The sequence below is a fragment of the Schistocerca gregaria genome, chromosome 3 (assembly GCF_023897955.1).
Source record: "Schistocerca gregaria isolate iqSchGreg1 chromosome 3, iqSchGreg1.2, whole genome shotgun sequence".
In the NCBI taxonomy this organism is placed as follows: domain Eukaryota; kingdom Metazoa; phylum Arthropoda; class Insecta; order Orthoptera; family Acrididae; genus Schistocerca; species Schistocerca gregaria.
This window is the reverse complement of record NC_064922.1, coordinates 226,427,931-226,450,635: the sequence shown is the minus strand read 5'-3', so window position 1 is coordinate 226,450,635 and position 22,705 is coordinate 226,427,931. Positions and strand designations below refer to the sequence as shown.

The following is a 22,705-nucleotide window of genomic DNA, read 5'->3' as shown; positions in this document are numbered from 1 at the left end:
GCAGGGAGTATCTCGTCGTTGTATAGAGACTACGGTTGTTGAAGTTTCTCCCGACGCTAATGATAGGTGAACAGCTACCATTATACCATCAAGTTTTTCCTTCTTTGTCACGGAAGAGATTTCTAGTTCCACTATTCCTTTGTCATGTGTACACTGAGGTGACAAAAGTCATGGGATACCTCCTAATATCATACTGGATTTCCTTTCGCCCGACGCAGTGCAGCAAATCGACGTGGCATTAACAAGTCTTGGGAAGTCTCCTGTAGAAATATTGACCCTGCTGTCTCTACAGGCGCCCATAACTGCAAAAATGTTGGTGGTGCAGGATTTTGCGCACGAGCTGAACAATCGATTATGTCCCATATATGTTCGATGGGATTCACGTCGGGCGATGTGGGTGGCCAAACCATTCTCGTCCGCAGCTCATGGTCGTGCGGTAGCGTTCTCGCTTCCCGAGCCCGGGTTCTACTCCCGGCGGGGTCAGAGATTTTCTCTGCCTCGTGATGACTGGGTGTTGTGTGATGTCCTGAGGTTGGTTAGGTTTAAGTAGTTCAAAGTTCTAGGGGACTGATGACCTTAGATGTTAAGTCCCATAGAGCTCAGAGCCATTTGAACCATTTTTAAACTATTCTCTCTAATTGTCCAGAAAGTTCTTCGAACTAATCGGCAACAACTGTGGCCCAGTAACATGGTGTATTATCATCCATATTAAATCGTTACTACTAAATACTACTCGTTAACTTTTAACTAAATACTACTCGTTACAATAACTAAATCGTTATCTGGGAACATGAATACATGAATGGCTGCGAATGGTCAATAATCGGTTCAGATGAACCAGAGTAACCATCCGATTTCACGTAAAAACAGCCCACACCATTACGGAGCCACCAGCAGCTTGCACAGCGCCTTGTTGACAACGTGGATCCATGACTTAGTGGGATGTGCGCCATACACTAACTCTAGCATCAGCTCTTACCAACTGAAAATGGCACTCATCTCACCAGGCCACGGTTTTCCAGTCGTCTACGGTCCAACAGGTATGGTCACGAGCCCAAGAGAGGCGCTGCAAGCGATGTGCTGTTAGCAAAGGTTCAAATGGCTCTAAGCACTATGGGTCTTGGCATCTGCTGTCATCAGTCCCTAGAACTTAGAACTACTTAAACCTAACTAACCTAAGGACGTCACACACACACATGCCCGAGGCAAGATTCGAACCTGCGACCGTACCGGTCGCGCGGTTCCAGACTGAAGCGCCTAGAACCGCTCGGCCACAACGGCCGGCTGTTAGCAAAGGTACCCGCGTCGATAGTCTGCTGCCATAGCTCATTAACGCCAAATTTCGCCGCATTATCCTAACGGATACGTTCGTCGTATGTTCAATACAGATTTCTGTGGTTATTTCACGCAGTGTTGTTTGTCTCCTAGCACTGACAAACCTATGCAAACGCCTTTGCTCTCGGTCGTTAAGTGAAGGCTGTCGTCCACCGTGTTCTCCGTACTGATAGGTAATGCCTGAAATTCGGTATTCTCGCCACACTCTTGACACCAAAGATCTCTGAATATCAACTCCCTAATGATTTCCGAAATGGAATAATCCATGCGTCGACCCCCAGTTACCATATCGCGGTAAACATCTGTTAACTACCGTCGTGCGGCCAAAGTGAAGTCGGAAACCTTTTCACATGAATCACCTGAGTACCGAAGACAGCTTCGCCAACGTACTGCCCTTTTTATACCTTGTATACGCGATACTACCGTCATATGTAAGAGGGTCAAAATACAGTTTTCATTCTGCACGTGTGAGTAATTTTACAGTGTGTAGATACATCCTTCCCGCTTTTTTCAAACTTAGTTCAACCTGTTCCCTTGAGTGGCGCCGTCACAGCATGTCTTCAAGATGGCTGCTACACTTTACGTTCGTCAGAAGCAACGTGCTTCTCATAGAATTCCCGTGCTGTGAAAACGAGACAGTGGGAAACATCCACAAGGGGTTGAAAAAGGTGTATGGAGATGCTGCTGTCGACCGCAGTACAGTTAGTCGGTGGGCAAGCAGGTTACGTGATGAAAGCGTACACGGCAATATCGAGGATTGTCCTCGCAGCGGCAGGCCTCTTACTGCACACTCTCCAGATAATGTGCAGAGTGTTAACGAATTTGTGACTGCTGACAGACGCATCACAGTGAACGAATTGTCACGCTACGTTGGGATAGGGGAAGGAAGTGTTTGCAGAATACTGGAAGTGTCGGCGTTAAAAAAGATTTGTGCCAGGTGGGTTCCCAGGATGTTGACAGTGGCTCACAAAGAAACAAGAAAACGGTATGCAGCGAAGTTTTCGAACACTATGAGAATGGTTCGATGAATTTCTTGGAAGAATTGTGACAGGTGATCAAACATGGCTCCATCATTTTTCACCAGAAACGAAAAGGAAATCAATGGAGTGGCACCATGCAAATCGACCCAAGAAAAAAAATTCAAAACCACACCTTCTGCTGGAAAAGTTATGGCTACGGTGTTTTTTGATTCCTAAGGGCCGGCCAGAGTGCCCGTGCGGTTCTCGGGCGACCGCTACGATCGCAGGTTCGAATCCTGCCTCGGGCATGGATGTGTGTGATGTCCTTAGGTTAGTTAGGTTTAAGTAGTTCTAGGGGACTGATGACCTTAGAAGTTTAGTCCCATAGTGCTCAAAGCCATTTGATTCCAAAGGACTTTTGCTTGTGGACATCATCAAGTGGAACCACCATAAATTCTGATACATATGTGACGACACTGAAGAAACTTCAAGCCCGACTGAGTCGTGTTCGACCACATCGGCTCTGCTGTTGCACGACAATGCACGGCCACATGTCAGTCAAAAAACCATGGAAGCGATTTCAAAACTCGGATAGGCAACACTGAAAACACTCGCCTTACAGTCCTGAACTGGCTCCATGTGACTATCATCTCTTTGAGAAACTGAAAGACTCTTCGTGGAATAAGATTTGAAGATGATGACTCCCTTTGTGCACGCTGCCAAACAGTGGTTCCAACAGGTCGGTGGACAATTTTACCGTGCGTGTATACAGGCGCTGGTTCCAAGATGGCGTAAGGCAGTAGAGAGAGATGGAAATTATGTGGAGAAATGAAAATATTGTTCTTAAAGGATGTATCTAACACACTGTATAACTTTCAAACATGTAGAATAAAAGACGGATTTTAAAAAAATTGTGCGCATTTCTTTTGCAGTTACCCTCGTATACGTGCACATCGTTAGGCAATGTGGTTTAGTCACCTAAGTGTATACTTGAGTTCAGAAATTTGACAGTCATTGTTTTGGAACGCTGTTGTACACACAATGACTAGCGGAAGCTAAACCTCTTCCAACACCTTATTGAAGAGAATCGTGTTTGGCGAACGAGAGGCTCGCCGGGGCGCCTGGAGAGCAGAAAACTGCAGCCTAGACCGCACCCGCAGAGCGGCGCAGCGCAGCGTCCGCTGACGTCACTGCCTAACGACGCCTCCTGGAGCCGCGCCGCAAAAACTCTTGCAGCAGCAGGCGTCCGCTAGCTGCGCTGCTCTGCTTTTCAGACCGAGCACAGTCCAGAGCCGTGGCGCCTGCCGTATTGTCAGCGAAACGCGCTCATTAGCATTGTCGTCATAACCTGACAATGGTGGTGAAAGTCCATTCTCTGCCTCTAACGCCCCCCCCCCCCCCCCCCCCCCCGGGCCATCCTGCGTATCGTGAAAGGCAAAGGCGAGGCTAAATACCCAACCCCCTTTTGAATATCAATACCACGGGCGAGCTGTATCGTCGCAAGTGACCTACTTTTTTTATCTTTAATCCAAATTGTGGACATCCTTGACATTTATACGAAAATTACACAATAGTCCTTGAAACTCGGGGGTGGGGATGGGGGGGGGGGGGGGGGGGAGAGAAACCGATAATAACCATTAAAATATTATTGGTTAATTTCTGTAGTACTTAACATAGTTTAAAAACTAAGAAGCGATACGGTATGCGACGAACAAGTAAAATCAGTCATAGAGAACGCGAATGGAAAGCTTAGATTTGGACTGAGAGGAAATACAATGCTTCTGAAAAAGCAAATTGCACACAAGGCGGTAGCGCAACCCATTCTAGAGCACTATTCCAGCATTTGCAGTCCTTATTAGGTAGGCATAGCAGTAATCATTGTCGGAATTCAGAAATGTGCTACTAAGATCTTCACAGGACAGCATAGCCCTGTGGTGATCAAATTTGGCCATCGGTTTTCAGGTGCTTCTAGCAGCTAACAGCTGAATCCAAAAGTTTCAATAACGGCAAGAGCTTCTTAAAAGTGTAATTTTGCTGCTCAGAAACGAAGAAGTTACGGAGACGCTTTTATTAAAAGATGTGCTTAATTTTACATACCGTTGGTGAATTCGACCTTGAGTTTAGTGGACACGGGTAAGCAGTGCGACTAAAAACAGTGAGACGGAGGAACGTTCTTATCGTTATTCTTCCGGTTCTGATAATTGACGAGCGTACGCAACATGCACCGATCACGTGCTTTGGTATAAATTTTGACACAAAAATATCATTGGTTCATAACTGTGCATTACACAGACGGTTATCTTGAAATAGGAACTTATCTGTTCCAAGTAATACGAAATGAAGCAAAGGCTTTTCTCATCACAACGCAGTCAGTACAAGAAAACTGGCATTCAAAACATTTAGTAAACATTTGTGAATGTGTCTCATATTGCATAATGGACATTAATACAAGTTCAATTACTGTTATTAATCAACAATCTGCTCGCACTGACAACGCAAAACTTCGTCAGGCGCTTACTGTGTCACAACTTTGGATCCCTCAGTGTGGCAACAATCTGAAACAGAACGTCAACAAGAGGTTTTCCAAATGGTGCCAACTTTTAACGGTAAATACTCGTGGGCCGGTGGACAACTTATTGGGCCCCTACTATAGCTAGTCTGTTGGGGACTTTTAACATACTAATTCATGTTGCTGCTCTCTTCAGTCCTAAGCGTGTTTAATGCACATCTCCACGGTATTCTACCCTGTACAAGCTTCTTCATGTAGAATAGCTACTGCAGACTACATCCTCTTGAACCTGCCTACTGTATACATCTCCGTACTTTAATAGTTAAATTCCTAAAGGAAGAACTACAAATATGGCTATATACAGGACTAACATGTGCAGCACAGTACTTTAATATTCTGCTAGGCACTCCATCATAACCATGAGAGTCCTTGGTCTTCAGTGATTTAATTATTGACTCAATCTCCCTCTTGTCTGTTTCACAGAAGAGTATTTCAGACATCAATCTCGGAAAGGCATTTGCCAAGAAAGTTATGATTTCCTGCAGAAACTAAATTTTTGTTTAATTCACCAGAAACGCTCAGAAATTGATTGTTAAATACTGTACATTTATCTGACTTATCAGTAACAGAAATATTTTTACTGCTAACTGGTCTTACATTGTCTAACTTGTGCTGCTGAACAAAGACTTACTTCACAACTTACTATATGGTTTTAATTTTATCATGTGAATTAGCTATTCTATTTGCATACCACATACTCTTTGCCTTCTTAATAACATTTTTAAGCACTTAACATTACTGTTTGTAATGGGCTAATGTAGCCCGACTGTGGCTACTTCTAACATTTTAATAATCGGTTAGTGGTTCACATGCTGGGCTCTTTCAGGCATCTGTTGCCCTTTAGGCCGCTACACACGTGCAGCTGGACCGGACAGGTTTGCCTACGCAGTCAAATCGAGGCGTGTGGACGAGAAAAATGCACAGCCCTGTGTACTGCGCAGGCGGTGGAGCAAATACAATTCGATATGATCCACGCAAATCTAGACAGTACAGGCAAATTGGATTGTTTCATAAATCACAATGTGTGCGTAGCTGAGCAGCGGGATGTCATCACAAATTCAAAGCCTGCATCGAGAGATGTACTGAAATTTACCACCATTATCCGTGGCAGTTTAAGAGCAAAGATTATCACTAGTGGGAAACTAAAAAAAGAGTCAAATTCAAAATTAGTAACAATAAAACGACGTAACACAACATGCTGCCAACAAGTCGAATATAATTTCCAAATGATATTACAACAGATTATCGGAGGGAACCGCAAAGAAAGCGAAAGAACCTTGGAAACTAGAAATTCGTTCCCTTGAAATATATACTGAAACGGGGTAAGTAAAACAGAATAATTTCTTGGAACAAACTGATATATACATGTGCTTAATTTTTCTTCAACCATTCTTTACGCCATGTAACTTTTTCCTGCCTCTTTATGCGTCTTGGCTTGTAAGAACTAAGCTGAATATCACTAGAGACCATGACAAACAAATAAAATCGCGTGTATAGCTTAATCCGCTTCATCTTCTAAGTTGCCCTGCTGGCTGGTACGCCAAGAACATCCTGTGTCCTGATGTGTTACCTTCCATGCTAAAGTATCGTGGCGCCATCTTTCAACACGACAATGCTCGTCCATACAGCGCACATTCCTCCACGAGCTGCCGTGATGTTGACGGGTATTCCCGCCGCCACCGAGATCTCCACACCTGTCCCAAACAGAACATGTATGGAGAGACAGGATGTCAACTCTGTCCCAACGCCAGTATCCGAGATACCAAGGACTAACTACAGCAGCTGTGGACCAGCTTCCCTCAAGAGAGCTTACAATGGCTTTATGACATCCTACCCAAATGAATCAATGCATGCATCAACAGCAGAGGCGGTGCAACGTCATACAGATAAGTGGGCTCATAATGCCAAGTTCGTGCTTTGTAAATCTGACTCAATATTGCAATCACTGAAATAGTATCAGATGGCCCATTAAGTTTCATGTTTCCTCCTGCTCTTCTGGATGCTTCACGGTTTTCGTCAGGCAGTGCATAATACAGGTTCTTTACTCCGCCGTATCGCAGGGCTGAGAAGCGTTTCGCCGAAATACATAGAAATCGCACCAGCTACCGAGCGTTGTGGTTGAAAGTGCTGGTTATAGCTGGAGATACGGTATGTGAAGACTTTCAACATTGTTTGCGACGGCCGTCTATTGGCGACCTAAGAGAGACTGATGGCTAACAGCTCAGGTAAATTAATATGGATCACGAACTTTTGGATGCAGCTATACTATCCGCAAGACTAGTGCATATATTTGTTAAAATTAATCAAATACAGACTTCTATTAGCAGACGCGCTTTGATGTATTCAAGGACAACACAAAGGAGGTAAACTGTACAAAATCGTTCAAATGGCTCTGAGCACTATGGGACTTAACATCTATGGTCATCAGTCCCCTAGAACTTGAACTACTTGAACCTAACTAACCTAAGGACATCACACAACACCCAGCCATCACGAGGCAGAGAAAAACCCTGACCCCGCCGGGAATCGAACCCGGGAACCCGGGCGTGGGAAGCGAGAACGCTACCGCACGACCACGAGATGCGGGCGGTAAATTGTACACGCGCTTTTATTCGTTCATGGTGGTCTTAACAGAAGACGCCCTAGTGATATTTAACCTAGTTCTTACAAACGAATACGCTTAAAAAGGTAGAAAAGTTACATGGCGTAAAGTATAGTTGAAGAAAAAAGTTAAGCACATGTACATGTCAGTTTGCTCCAAGAAATTATTATATTTCTTTGCCCAGTTTCGGAATTGATTCATATATTTCAAGAGAATAATTCCTAATTTCAAAGGTTCTTTCACTTTCTTTGCAGTTTCTTCCGATAATTGGTTGTAACACTGTTTATCTGAAAATTGGAGCCTACTTGTTGACAGGTTGTCTAGTCATTTCTTTATAATTACTAATTTTGGATACGGTTTTTTGTCTGCCAGAAGTGGTAATCATTGCTCTTAAACTGCCACATGTATAGGTGTTAGATATCGATATATTTCACGAGGCACTTGATATGTCAGGACTGATGAAACGGGAGTGAGTGGGTAACGTCTGAAGTTACATTAGGCTTTTCGCGGATGGTACTGTTGTATTGACAGAAGTAGCAATGCTAGGAAATTTTACGAATACGTCGGAAGACCTGCACGGGATCTAAGATTGATGTAGGGATTGGCAGCTGAACGTCGAAATTAACAAACGCAAATAACTGTGCATGAATAAGCAGAAAGACCTTTTATTGTTTGATTACGTGATTGCAGAACAATTATTGGAAGCAGTAACATCCATTACATATCTACGAGCATGCTTAAGGAGAAACTTAAGTGCGACGACAATATAAAACTAATCGCAGGAAAGGCAGATTCGGCCAATTCCTGTCGCAGACGCTGCACGACAGGGGTTCTCTCACGGTATGGTTTACTGTTCCGAAAGCGTATGTTCCTACAAGAGCCAGCCAATATATTCCTTTTTTCTACACATATATCGAGTATACGCTATGGACGTAAAAATCAGAATAGGGAATCGAGCACACACAGCTTACCAACAAGCCTTCTTCCCGCTAATCATTCGTGAATGGAACAGGAAAAGGGGAAGTAACTGGTACGCGACGAAGTATCCTCTGCCAAACACCGTACAGCAGTCTGCGGAATATACAGGGTAATCATCTAAAACCTGCTCGCAGATATTTCGGGAATGGAACGCGCCACTGACATACGAACTTTACAGATTGGAATAGCAGACATGGACCCGCCTTTGCAGAGCGAACACTTATCAGTTTCAAATGTCTATTTATTTACAAAAAGTACAGATATATCAATGGGACAATGATTACTGACAGTGCCACAATCAACGTGGATTAAATCAGTGTCAATGGTGTTTGTTGCAAGAGTCTAGTGCAAGTAGCTCACGATGTGCGTAGTTTGAACACTGTAAACATGGCAGTTGTTTGTGCAATGTGAATTAGACATGGATGTGTATGTGCAGCCCTACACAGATGTTAATAAGTCTCCGGAGGTGCCGTTCTGGTAAATGGGAGATTGCCTTTAACAAATGAAAAAAAAGGGTGAACACAGAACCTCTGTTGAGGTCTGAGACGTAAAGAGCCAATGTATCGTCGAAGCATGTGCTCAAAATCAGCACCACCAGATTCAGCACAAGCTTGTAGTCTGCCATGCAACGGTAGCTGCACAGGTTCTTTGGAAAATGTAGCGCAGGCAGCAGTAGTATACCGTCTCACATAATTTTGTATGGACGGTATGTCCATGAAACAGTCTTTCAGCTTCCCTCACAGAAAAAAAAATCCAATGGCTTCAGATGTGGGGAACGGGTCGTCCAAGGTGCAGGTCCTCTTCGTCAAATCTATCGATTTGGAAACAATCCCTGAGGATGCACAGTTGTAATTCGTGCACTATGGTCCCGACAGCCATTATGTTGATACCAGAAGTTCCTCCGGGTCTGAATAGGAACGTCTCTAATATCTGTGGAAGATGGTCCGCTAGGAGGTTGAGTTACTGTGCGAACAACGGGCCTCTGAGGTGATGGTGCCCTACTCAACAACAGACGTTTAAGCTCCATGGACGCTGACGTTTCACCTCATGAGGCTAACAGGGATTGTTAACAGACCAACCAGTAGCGCATGTTTCTGAGATTTAGTTGGCTGTGATTAGAAAATCTATCTTCATCCGTAAACAATAAACATTACACGTCCGGAACGCCTACGTCCAAAATTTCACACGATTCGCAAAATAATTTCCATGCGACGCTTGATTGAGAAAAATGTGATAAGGATGGAATTTATGACGATTGAGAACGAGTAATATACTTTCCTGACTCATGCCGCTTCCTTGTGCGACTGCACGGAAACTACTTTGCGACATACCGCTACAGCAGCAAGGATATTATTTTCACAAAACCTCTCCAGTCATAAGTTTCATTCTGTTACGTATTTTAGGTTTACACCACCACTTGCGCGTAACTGTTTGAAGAGGGTGACAAATGAATATCGCGATGATTGACGTCTTTTGGGATATCTTTCGGCATACACGGTACACGAACGAACGGGATTCTTCCTACATTCACCATAAACCATGGCCATGTCAATTTCAATTTTTTCCGCTTTGGGAAATACCATATTTAAAGCACATCCTACTGCATCCATTGTCACATAATAACTGACAGGATCATTGCAACGCAATCGCAGCTACACACAAGACAATGTAAACAAATGTACCGTCGTCGCCTAGCATCTAAGCAACAGTATGGCGCAAACAGCTGTCAGAGTTTACAATGTTCACAATACGCTAAAGCGTTAACTACTTGCCTAGCTTACTGTAAGAAACACTATTAACGTTATTTACGCTATTTTAGGATTTTACTGTGATTCACCACTGTCACATCTAAGAATCTGTATCTGTTGTAAATAACTGCTCTTTCGTAAACGTCTCAAAATCTGTCTATTGGCTGCAAACACGTGCCCTCGCTATAATTACATTCTATGAAAACCGCATAGCGATACAGAGGCAGAGTCACTAACAATAAGACAGCCACTTGCTGTACAACGGCTTATCGCTAACATGCTGTAAAGAAAAGCAAACCGTTATATTAGTATAGTCGGACCTGTCAACTAAGATTGGCGAAGTGCTACAGTTACAGATGATCTGGACGAAGAAAATGCGCTCACTGGTCCAATTACGCCTCGGCCTTGTATACACCCGGCGGGAAACAAGTGTTCGTCGGCGCAGACAGGGGACCCTGCGGCCTGCAGTGCAGGTAAAAATAGCTTGCAAATCGTGCTGCTGTATAGGCCGGATGTACACGCCGGACATGTTCCGCAGTAGCGTGCTACGCGCATGTGAGGATTGGACAGCCGATCCAGCGTCCCTCCCTCATCTGCGAGTTCCGTGTCACCACGGAGATTACGTCTGCTCTGAAGTGAGGGAGAGGTGGGGGGAGGTGAGTTCATGGCCACGTGCCCACGCGCCGCTCAACGCACCCACATTGCACGTGCCGCCGAACACTCACCGAGCCTCTGCGCGCTCTGCCATGGCACTACTGTTTTACCTCCTAAATAAAAATTACTAAGCGACCAACACGCTTCAGGCTTCAGAGTTCCAGTTGCCAACTGCCTATCCAATCACTTCCAGGGGTAGCAAAAACCTCATTTCCGATATTTCATATAATTACTGGCTGAATTTAAAAACTTAAAATGCTGTCCTAATCTGCTCTTTAAGAGGTATAGCGTAAGACAAGTATTACAGTTGGAGATGCGTATACGTATTGAGCCACTGTAGCTTACCACGCGCAAATTACTACGACCACACTGATCCAGATAATGAGAGCACTTGGCCACATTATACAAACTTCACACATAGTTTAAAACCTTATCAAAAATTTCTTGCAGACAGCCTCAAACAGAAGGATGGCAGGAAAAAAGTTTATCGCTTCTTACATCTTCGTTGTTCGTGCAGCAAAACTTCCGCATCAGGCATGACGTTTGATCGCATTAATTCTTTGCTCTCAACTCATTTCGCAACATGTTTTGTAGACGGACTGAGTTTATATGCAAAATTACATCACTGTTCAGGAGATATGACGACATAATCATTGAAATGCGTGGAAAAAACCAAATTTTTACTTAAGATGGAGTGCAAATTACCAAGACTTTTGTTTTTTAGCTGCAACATGCTCCATTACAACTTTATCTAATACTAAATGTACGAGCTACATGTGTTTTCGTACGTAATGTAATATTTGCGTTGGATGATGATGTGTGGCGAGGGCAGCCCGTCGAGTAGACCGGTCGCCTAGTGCAATTTTTTTAGTTGACGTCGCTTCGGCTACTTGCGCGTCGATGGGGATGAAGACAATCTAACACCCAATCCCTGAGCGGAGAAAATCCTCGACCCGGCCGGGAATCGAACCCGGGCCCCTTTGCACAGCATTCTGCCGCGCTAACCATTCAGCTATCGAGGCGGACATGATGATAACAGAAGTGAGATGGTGAAACCTGGTGCCGGCACATAGTCTACTACTCGCGAGTAGCACCAAGAGGGTCGCCAAGCTTTACGTCTACATTTAACGGAAGGAATACCATCAACAGTGTCACGTGACGTCACTTCATGAGACAATGCGGAGAAGTTTGGTGGTGGTTAGTGTTTAACGTCCCGTCGACAACGTGGTCATTAGAGACGGAGCGCAAGCTCGGGTTAGGCAAAGATTGGGAAGGAAATCGGCCGTCCCCTTTCAAAGGAACCATCTCGGCATTTGCCTGAAACGATTTAGGGAAATCACGGAAAACCTAAATCAGGATGGCTGGAGACGGGATTGAACCGTCGTCCTCCAGAATGCGAGTCCAGTGTGCTAACCACTGCGCCACCTCGCTCGGTGGAGAAGTTTGGTATGTAAGGACACTGCCGCAAATCTTGATTATGGACTTCACACCGCCATGTCTCCTCCCCTTATCAGCCGAATACTGGCAGTGAAAATTTTTTCCACCACCAGGATTCGAACCGTCTTACTCCCGTCTCGAGCGCCATCGGTCACGGCCACCGAGGCGGGTCCCAGACTATATTCGTCCACTGTTTCATAATGACAGCACTAAGCGGCTTCTAAGAAACTTTAAACATACGAGGGTTGGTACTTAAGTAGTGGCAACTATTTATTCGCAACCGATACAAAAGATTAACATGTTTGCACCTGTCACTTTGTTACTGTCCTTCGGAGTAGTCACCAGCATTGTGTAGAACCCGTTGTCAGTGATGTGGAAAGCGTAGTATACCGTTCTGTTGATGGTACGAATGGTGCCATCTACTACCTGTCGAATCTGTGGAACAGTTATGAAGCGAATGCAACGAAGTGGTTCCTTCATCTTCGGAATCAAATCAAAGTTACAAGGACTTGAGTCCGGGGAGTATGGTGGATGGCACAGTACCTCCAGTCCCATCGACCGAACAGAGCAGCCACCGGTTGCACTGTATGCGCCCGCGCATTGCCGTGCAAAATGATGGGAGGGTTGCGCAGAAGTGTCACCGTTTCTTTCGCAAAATCAGGTCGCAGGTGATGCTCCATAAGCGAACAGTAATACTGTGCATTGACGGTTTTCCATGGAGGAACGTAATGCATTAGGATAACACCATCACAATCATACACGAGAATCCCCATAAATTTAGACCGCTCCATTCGCACCATCAACAGAACAGGCTCTGCTGATGGTACAGTACGCCTTCCACATCGCTCGCAACGGGTTCTACACAACGCTGGTGATTACTTTGAAGGATAGTAACAGGTGAAAGCATGTAACTTTTTTTCTCAACTTCTTCTCGCTTACATTCTCAACATCAAATATTTAACACATTAGTTCATTTGTATTGATTAGAATTTGGGAGAAATTTGTCGTACAACCTGATGAAAATAAGGGGTCGGTTGGTGGGGCACATTCTGAGGCATCAGGGGATCACAAATTTATTACTGGAGGGAGACCAAGAGATGAACACAATAAGCAGATTCAGAAGGATGTAGATTGCAGTAGTTACTTGGAGATGAAGCTTGCACAGTATGGAGTAGCATGGAGAGCTACCTCAAACCAGTCTCTGGACGACGACGACAATTCATTTCTGAAGTGATCAGAAATTTGAAGCTCTTTGTACATGGGAATTCGATTCTTTAAAAAATAGGGGGTTTTACAGTTACAAACTAATACCCGCAACGTCGGCTTGTTGCTGACTTCTTGAGCACATTATATTCTATCGCGGAATAAATTTCCTTCAGAGAGGAAAGCTCCTATCCACAAATCAACACTGATTTAGCTCGTGCTAAACACATTTTCGTTTATTTCTCACAATATCCACCTAAGTATTCATGCGGACAACAGAATCCTGTACGTCACGCTGGAAGCGACTGTTCATCGGAGACAAAGGTAGCGTCAGCGGTGCCACAGGGAGGAGTGATAGCACCGGTCCTGCTCTTTATATTCATAAACGACCTCACGTTAGGGTGAACAGCAATCCGACTGTTTGTTGATGAGGCTGTGGTGTACTGGAAACTGACGTTGGCTGTAGGAAGACAGAGGATAGTGAATAACCTGGAAAGAATCTCTATTTGTTTTGATGAATAGCAGGTTATTTTAAATGTCGAAAAACGTTAGCTAATGCAGATGGGTAGTAAACCCATTCTGCAACGTTCGATTACTGTATTAATGGTGTGCTTCATGACACAGTAACGCTGATTAAATATCTCGCGTAACTTTGAAGATCGACATGAAACGAGCACGTAATGTCGGTTGCAGGAAGACGAATGGTCGTCTTCGGTCTATTGCGAGAATTTTAGTAAAGTGTAGATGATCTGTATAGAAAATCGCATGCAGAACACATCTGCGAACCGTTTTTGAGGTACTGCTCGACTGTTTGGGGATCATATATGTCGGATGAAAGGAAGACGTCGAAGCACTTGGGATATTTGTTGCTACATTTCCTACCGGTAGATTCGATGAACACGGGATTATTACGGAAATGCTACGTGAACTAAAATGGGAATCCCTGGAGAGAAGACTACGTTCTTTTCATGAAACACTACCGAGAAAGTTTATAGAAGTGGCATCTGCCACAAACTGCAGAACGATTCGACTGCCACCGACGTACATATCGCGTAAGGACAAGGTAGAAGAAATCAGGGCTCGTACATAAGCAGATGTTTTCTTCATTACTCCACTTGCGACTGGAACTGCAAAGAGAATGACTAGCCGTGGTACAAGATACCCTCCCCCATGCATCGTAGAGTGGCTTCCACGTAGATGTAGGTGTATTATGAGCTTGTTAGCAAGCGTCAACTACTTACTGTAAGAATATGAGTAAGATTCCCCTTCTAAAGAAAATACGTTTACGACCAAGTTAAATTTCACGGAAAATATGGGGAAGACAGATCGAAGACAGCATACACTGTGCTTGTTCGTCGTCTTCTAGAGTTCTTTTGCGTAATGTAGGTATGGTGCTTACCAGATAGGATTGATGGATAATACCAACGAAGCTCTACCAAGTGCATCTCGTTTTGTATCAACACAAAATAGTGGAGTTTCGTGGGTATGGTAAGTGTTTCAGGGTGGCAGTCATTAAAGCAAAGGCTTTTTCACTGCAAACGCAATCTTTTAGCACAATTTCGATACACATCTTGACCCTCCGAATGCGAAAATATATTGTAGGGAGAAATGACATCGCGATACAACACGAGATATCAGAGCTCGCACACTAATACACTTACGGAAAAAATCCCAGCACTACAAAATAAATAATGTAAAGTAATTAAATTTAGGGAATACTTTCTTCTACGTAACATATTTACGCGATAAAAACTGTGAAATCACAGGTTAATGCAGTACGAGACCACTGCAAATGTGAAATGCTGGTACATTAATAACCGGTGTAACTGCCAGGATGTTGATTGCAAGCATGCAGACTTACATGCATTGTGTTGTACAGCTGCCGGATGTCAGTTTGTATTCCTTGCTTTTTTCACTTAGTTGGTTAATACAGTCTGTGAATGATGCTAGATTTGTCGTCCGATGACGTCGCATACGTGCGCGACTGGAGACATATCTGGTGACACAGCAGGCCAAGGCAACATGTCTAAACACTGTACAGCATGTTGGGTTACAACAGCGGTATGTGGGCGAGTGTTAGCCTGTTGGAAAACACTCCTTGGAATGTTGTTCATGAATGGCAGCGTAGGTCGAATCACTAGACTGACATACATATTTGCAGTCAGGGCACATGGGATAGCCACGGGAGTGCTCCTGCTATCTTACGATATCGCACCACATACCATAACGGGTAGTGTGGGTACAGTGTGTCTAGGGCACAGACAGGTTGACTGCAGGCCTTCAACTGGGCTCTAACCAACACATGGCCATCGCTGGGACCGAGGTAGAACCAGCTGCCATTACAAAACAAAACAGACCTCCGTCCTGCCTTACAATGAGCTCTCGCTCGACACCACTGAAATCGAAAATCTTTTGCGATCAGTGGAATGCACGCTACAGGGCATCTGGCTCGGAGCTGTCCTTCAAGTACCCAATTTGTAACAGTTCATTGTGGTGCCAACTCCTGCTCAGTTTGCTGCTGCAGTTGCAGTGCGGTTTCCCAAAGTCGTACACCGAACACGATCGTCTTCCCTGTCTGTAGTGCCACGGGCCCGTCTGGAGCCCGCCCCCGTCTTCCTGCGACCGTATATTCTAGTGGCCACCGCTGCCAGCAATCATGTACAGTGGCTATGTTCCTGCCAAGTCTTTCTGCAATATCGCAGGAGGAACATTTAGCTTCTCATATCCCACTTACACGACATCGTTCAAACTCAATGAGGTGTTGATAGTTGCGTTTTTGTCGCCTTAATGGCTTTCTTGACAAACAATTCACAACGTATAATCTCAAAGGTAACGAACGCTCACAACCGTTACAGCGTGTATTTAAAGCAAACCAGATCTGCACCCTCAGTGGCGCTAACAGTGCTACTTTTATGCGACGGCCACGAAATCTGAAGGGACATCATCTTTCAGATGTAGAAACACGCCTATCAACTTTCATTTACAGAGCGCAACACGTCCTTACGGTTAGTGTCGAGGATTTTTTTTTTACGTCAATGTATTTAGATGTTCGTTTTCCGCACATACTACACTCCTGGAAATGGAAAAAAAGAACACATTGACACCGGTGTGTCAGACCCACCATACTTGCTCCGGACACTGCGAGATGGCTGTACAAGCAATGATCACACGCACGGCACAGCGGACACACCAGGAACCGCGGTGTTGGCCGTCGAATGGCGCTAGCTGCGCAGCATTTGTGCACCGCCGCCGTCAGTGTCAGCCAGTTTGCCGTGGCTACGGAGCTCCATCGCAGTCTTTAACACTGGTAGCATGCCGCGACAGCGTGGACGTGAACCGTATGTGCAGTTGACGGACTTTGAGCGAGGGCGTATAGTGGGCATGCGGGAGGCCGGGTGGACGTACCGCCGAATTGCTCAACACGTGGGGCGTGAGGTCTCCACAGTACATCGATGTTGTCGCCAGTGGTCGGCGGAAGGTGCACGTGCCCGTCGACCTGGGACCGGACCGCAGCGACGCACGGATGCACGCCAAGACCGTAGGATCCTACGCAGTGCCGTAGGGGACCGCACCGCCACTTCCCAGCAAATTAGGGACACTGTTGCTCCTGGGGTATCGGCGAGGACCATTCGCAACCGTCTCCATGAAGCTGGGCTACGGTCCCGCACACCGTTAGGCCGTCTTCCGCTCACGCCCCAACATCGTGCAGCCCGCCTCCAGTGGTGTCGCGACAGGCGTGAATGGAGGGACGAATGGAGACTTGTCTTCAGCGATGAGAGGTGCTTCTGCCTTGGTGCCAATGATGGTCGTATGCGTGTTTAGCGCCGTGCAGGTGAGCGCCACAACCAGGACTGCATACGACCGAGGCACACAGGGCCAACACCCGGCATCATGGTGTGGGGAGCGATCTCCTACACTGGCCGTACACCTCTGGTGATCGTCGAGGGGACACTGAATAGTGCACGGAACATCCAAAACGTCATCGAACCCATCTTTCTACCATTCCTAGACCGGCAAGGGAACATGCTGTTCCAACAGGACAATGCACGACCGCATGTATCCCGTGCCACCCAAGGTGTTCTAGAAGGTGTAAGTCAACTACCCTGGCCAGCAAGATCTCCGGATCTGTCCCCCATTGAGCATGTTTGGGACTGGATGAAGCGTCGTCTCACGCTGTGTGCACGTCCAGCACGAGCGCTGGTCCAACTGAGGCGCCAGGTGGAAATGGCATGGCAAGCCGTTCCACAGGACTACATCCAGCATCTCTACGATCGTCTCCATGGGAGAATAGCAGTCTGCATTGCTGCGAAAGGTGGATATACACTGTACTAGTGCCGACATTGTGCATGCTCTGTTGCCTGTGTCTATGTGCCAGTGGTTCTGTCATTGTGATCATGTGATGTATCTGACCCCAGGAATGTGTCAATAAAGTTTCCCCTTCCTGGGACAATGAATTCACGGTGTTCTTATTTCAATTTCCAGGAGTGTATTAAAGAGTATAATGGCAAAGAAATAGTGCGCCAAACCTCTGCCAAAAATTTTAGAGTAAATTGCACGGTATTCATGCAGATTTAAAGTCGACCGTATGGCTCAGTAGGTGGTCCACGCATTTGTTCTGCTATCGTTTCTTATATCTCTGGGAATAATGAGTTATAGGGGAAAATGTCAATTTGCCCCGTGGTTAGGGATCCACGTTAAACCTGAGCTTTCCCTATAAATTACCTGGTAAGTGCACTTTCAACGTCGGGGAAAGGCAAATAGGACCACGTCTAGTGGAAGGGTTGCCCAGAAAATAAGGCACCTTTTTTTTCCGAGCGGAAATCAAAGATACGAAAGCGAAACGTTACGTATATATTATCTGAAGTCTACTGAGTGCACGCATCAAGCTTCCGTCCCTTTCGACAGCGAAGCTGCAGGATTCTTTCAAAATGGCGTCTGTAGGTGATGTACGTTACAAGCAACGTCCTGTTATTGAATTTCTTACTGCAGAGAAAGAAACTGTGGGTAATGTTCACATAAGTTTGTGCTAAGTCTATGGAGCGTCTGCTATCGACAGAAATATAGTTAGTCGTTGGGCTCGGAGGGTGAGGTCATAAGAAGGCGGTTCGGTGGAGCTCCATTATTTGCAGCGGTCGGAGAGACCATCTACCCATGGCCGTCACATGTCATGTTGCAGCGAGCTGATGTCATTCGCGAGGACAGACGCATTACGGCTCTGCAGTTGGCGCTGGATCTGTCAATCAGCAAAGGAAGTGTGAATGCAATTATCCGCAGTCTTGGATATTCAAAAGTGTGCGCAAGTTGTGTCCCGCGGTGTCTAACGGTGGATCACAAATCGCACAGAAAGGAATAAAACACATTTGTATTGATTTGTTGCAACGTTTTGAAGCTAAGGGGGAGGCCGCCTTGTCCCGGATAGTGATAGGTGACGAAACCTGGGTTCGCCATTTTGAGTCCGAAACAAAACGACAGGCGATGGAATGGCGCCATTCCCTGTCCCCACAGAAGAAAAAATTCGAAGTAAATGCTTCCGCCATGAAGGTTATGATCACCGTGTTCTGAGACTGTGAAGGTGTGATTGTCATTGATGTGATGCTAAGAGGTGTTACTATTAATTCAGAAGCATATGTCAACATATTAACAAAACTCGAGACGCGACTTCGGCTAACAAAACTCGAGACGCGACTTCGGCGACACAGCAACCCAGGAAATGTTTCGCTGCAACACGATATAGCTCGGCCCCACACAGTTGAGGACTACTGAACACCTCGCGAAACAGGATTGGACAGTGTTACCCCATCCATCCTACAGCCCTGACCTTGCCCCCTCGGACTTCCATTAAAGGATGCCATTCGTGGAACACGTTTTGAGGGCGACGAGGAGGTGAATCTCACAATGAAGCACTGGCTCCGCCGCCAGGACCAGGATTGGCTGCGGCAGAACATACACGCTCTTGTTTCGCGCTGGAGAAAGGCCATACAACGGGATGGAGATTACGTGAAAAAATATGGTGCCTAGATAAAACAACATTCTTTCGCGTGTCTAATTCTCATTAAGCTGAATAAAGAAAAAGTGCGGTGTATTACTTTCTGGGCAACCCTCGTAGCATTCGGGTCGATGCCATCTTCACCCTACACTTAACTGCGCGGCTCTGCGACTGGATTGAGAACTTCTTGCAGGGTGAAACGCTGCTAGTTATCCTGGAGACACACCCACAAGCACAAAAGTAATTTCAGGCTAGCAAAGCACTGGAGTTGTGTTGGTACGATAATGGCGAAAGCAAACAGAAGAATGAACAAATTTCACAGACGAGCCTGGAAACTGCTACAGATCAGTCACAGTACAACGCTACGGGGTAAACACACAGTGGTGTTGGCAGTGTGGTGACGCTGGTGAACGGCAGTGCAACAGCGACGCAGCAGTGGTGATGTGCTCATCGCCATGAATCATCACGAGCTGGAGTCACGACACCGTGGCACAGCACAGAGATAAAAAAAGCCGCAGCCGCATGTGGCACGTCACATTTCAGTGGCTGAAAGAATTCCTCTGTTCCAGTTGTTGGCACCAAAGTGCATTTGCCACGGCAGACACCGAAACTCGTGTAATAATTTATGAAGAGGAGTAGTTCATGCAGCGTTGAAAAGCATACAAAATCCTGTGACATAACGGTAGATCTCTTACAGAGGCGCATCCGTTGTTTTGTCGTGGCAGTGTGCAGTCCATACGTCGCCGCTGCCGCCGCCGAAGCACTTCTGGATATTGTTTTCGTCCTACTTTTACTTCCGTCGTCATTCCGGTGCTTTCTTTGTAAGTCCTCTGTCCGCCTTCTCCTTGATTTTTCTCTACGTTATTGTCCGTCTGTTCTTCCGAGCATTACAGCTTTTTGTATTGAGTCTTCTGCTCTCATAATAGGTCCAAAATCGCTTTGTCCCATCTGCACTATTTTGGTCTCCAAAGATATTTTTTCCAGGACCTTTTTTTGTTTCAGTCCACGAAATCCGCAGGCTGCTTCTCCAAAGCCATATTTCAAAAGCATTTCTTGCGATCCACTTTTTCCATTAATCACAACTTACATTAGCACAACACTATGGCAAAGGAAGTCTGAGCCAGTTTTAGTTTGGTAATTAGTAACTTTTCCCTTTTCTTTACTAACTTCCTGAATTCATCTAAGACGTCTTTTTAGGTTTTATTCTTTCTGTCATTCGTTCAGTGCAGGAGCTGATTTTCAGTATCTTTAGATTCTAAATGTTTATCGACTTCCTTATTGACTTACCCATCCATGACGACATTAGTCTGCACTTTTTTTAAAATTTGTTTTCTTGAAATTTGGCCTTAGGTCAAGATTTTTAGTTTCTATTCGTAACTTTTCCAGCACACTTTCAATGTTTTCTTCACTCCCTGCTGTAAGTGTTGCGTCATCCGTCTATATTACATTGTTGAGCAAAGACAACCCCCCCCCCCCCCCCCCAATCTTAATTCTAGTTTCCACAACTGCTAGATGTGCAGTTATGTAAACTGAAAAGGTATGGAGATATACCAATTAGGTGCGGATGCACACCATGCCCGACTCGTTACGGGAATCAGTGGGTGCGAGTAAGGGGTTCGCGGATACGAGATGGTACGGCAATAGTGTGTAACAGACTTCGAATATGGGTGGGCAGGGGAGCGTACTCCGATGGCCGAAGCAACAAACCGCTCGCTTACCGAGGGAACTCTGGGTTAGAGTCTCTGTCAAGCACAAATTTTCACCTTTTACATTGTTTCATTTCAAAGCCCAAACGCGGGCTAACGTCAACGAAACAAACTAAGGAGATTGTTACTAACTCCTTTCTTTGTGTTCTGGCTATATTTTTAATGGTACTGCTTGTTTGTTATACAAATTTCCTATCAACTGTGTAAGATGCTTTGGTATTGCCATTAAGCCTAGGCGAAAGTCAATAGTCCCATACTCCAGAAATGGGCGAAGGGAGCAGATGCAAGAATCTTACATCATCGATCACGGTAAGATCTTAGTGGAACTGATTTGCCGTTGCCTGTTATCAACTGTGAAGAGTGTAACTGCGTCATATGGAAGACTGTGATGAGTTTGTGTTGTTACTGTTCCAGAGGCTGGCACATTACCTACTACCCCGGAACAGTACAAAGGGGGACCGCCGAGGTTAATGTTCCCATATGAAGGACGTGTCACTCTCAAGATGTCGCATCCCTCACTTCATGAGACAATTCGGAGAGGTTTAGTATTTAATCCAGGGCATTGGTGCCAAGACCAGAGACCAAGAACTTTACACCACCACTTCTCCTCCCCCTTCCAGTCAAATACTGGCGCTGAGAATGTCATCCACCAACAAGATTCGAACCGGCTTAGCTCGGAGTCGAGCGCCAACGCACAAGTGGGCATTGGTGACCTCTGCTGCAGAGCTTAGTACTTTCCACATTTTTGAGTGACCTAAATAGTATATTATTTTCTATGAAGCACATAGGTAAGTCTTGTTGATATTATCTGGCTTTTTTCCATTAGCCATCTTATGTGTATTATTTGTTCTCTGGTGCCCCTACCTTATCCAAACCCTGATTGATCCCTTGGCAATAACTGGCTACGTATGATTTAGTCTTTCTTTTCTCGAGCAAATACCCAGTCCCTGTATGCAATGAACCCACTGTGTAGTTTTGCCCACTAAACAACCATTCGTCTATGAAACGGGGGAGGCTAAGAGTTGAAGATTGTTCTGCGTCGTCGTGATGGGGACCGTAGAAAGTGAAGGAGGCTGGAAAGCGAGGCTTGGCCAGCCACGCGTCCCGAGCACGTCTCGTTACTCAGTCCGCTTCTCGGAACTTTCCTCGCATGCAATGCACGCCGTATGTCACTTACGCTCGTGAAAGTCCCGGTACATTCTAGGCACGAACACGGGTAGCATTCGAACTACTGGGTACTAAAAACTGTGACAATTCCACGATTATAGCAAATGTTGAATTTCGTGAGACACAGTGAAACTACCTACATCTAGATCTTTAAGTTAAGTCAGTATGTTAATTATCACCTCAAAAAATGAAATAACTTAGCAGTATCTCGTTTCTTTACACCGGTATGTCTGCAGTCCTTATACAAAAGGAATTTCTACAACCACAATGCCGTTGCACGTCGCTAGAGTACAGTAGCCCACTGTTTTCTTTATTTGTAGGGGAACATCGTTGCATCAATCCTGGCTGACGTGGTCGTAGT

General features: G+C 45.4%; 1 protein-coding gene across 13 annotated transcripts in view; it reads right to left on the bottom strand.

The window, feature by feature from the left end:
* Window positions 1-22,705, bottom strand: part of LOC126354835 (formin-like protein) — a 406,363-nt gene that overhangs the window by 129,019 nt on the left and 254,639 nt on the right. The window lies entirely within an intron of this gene.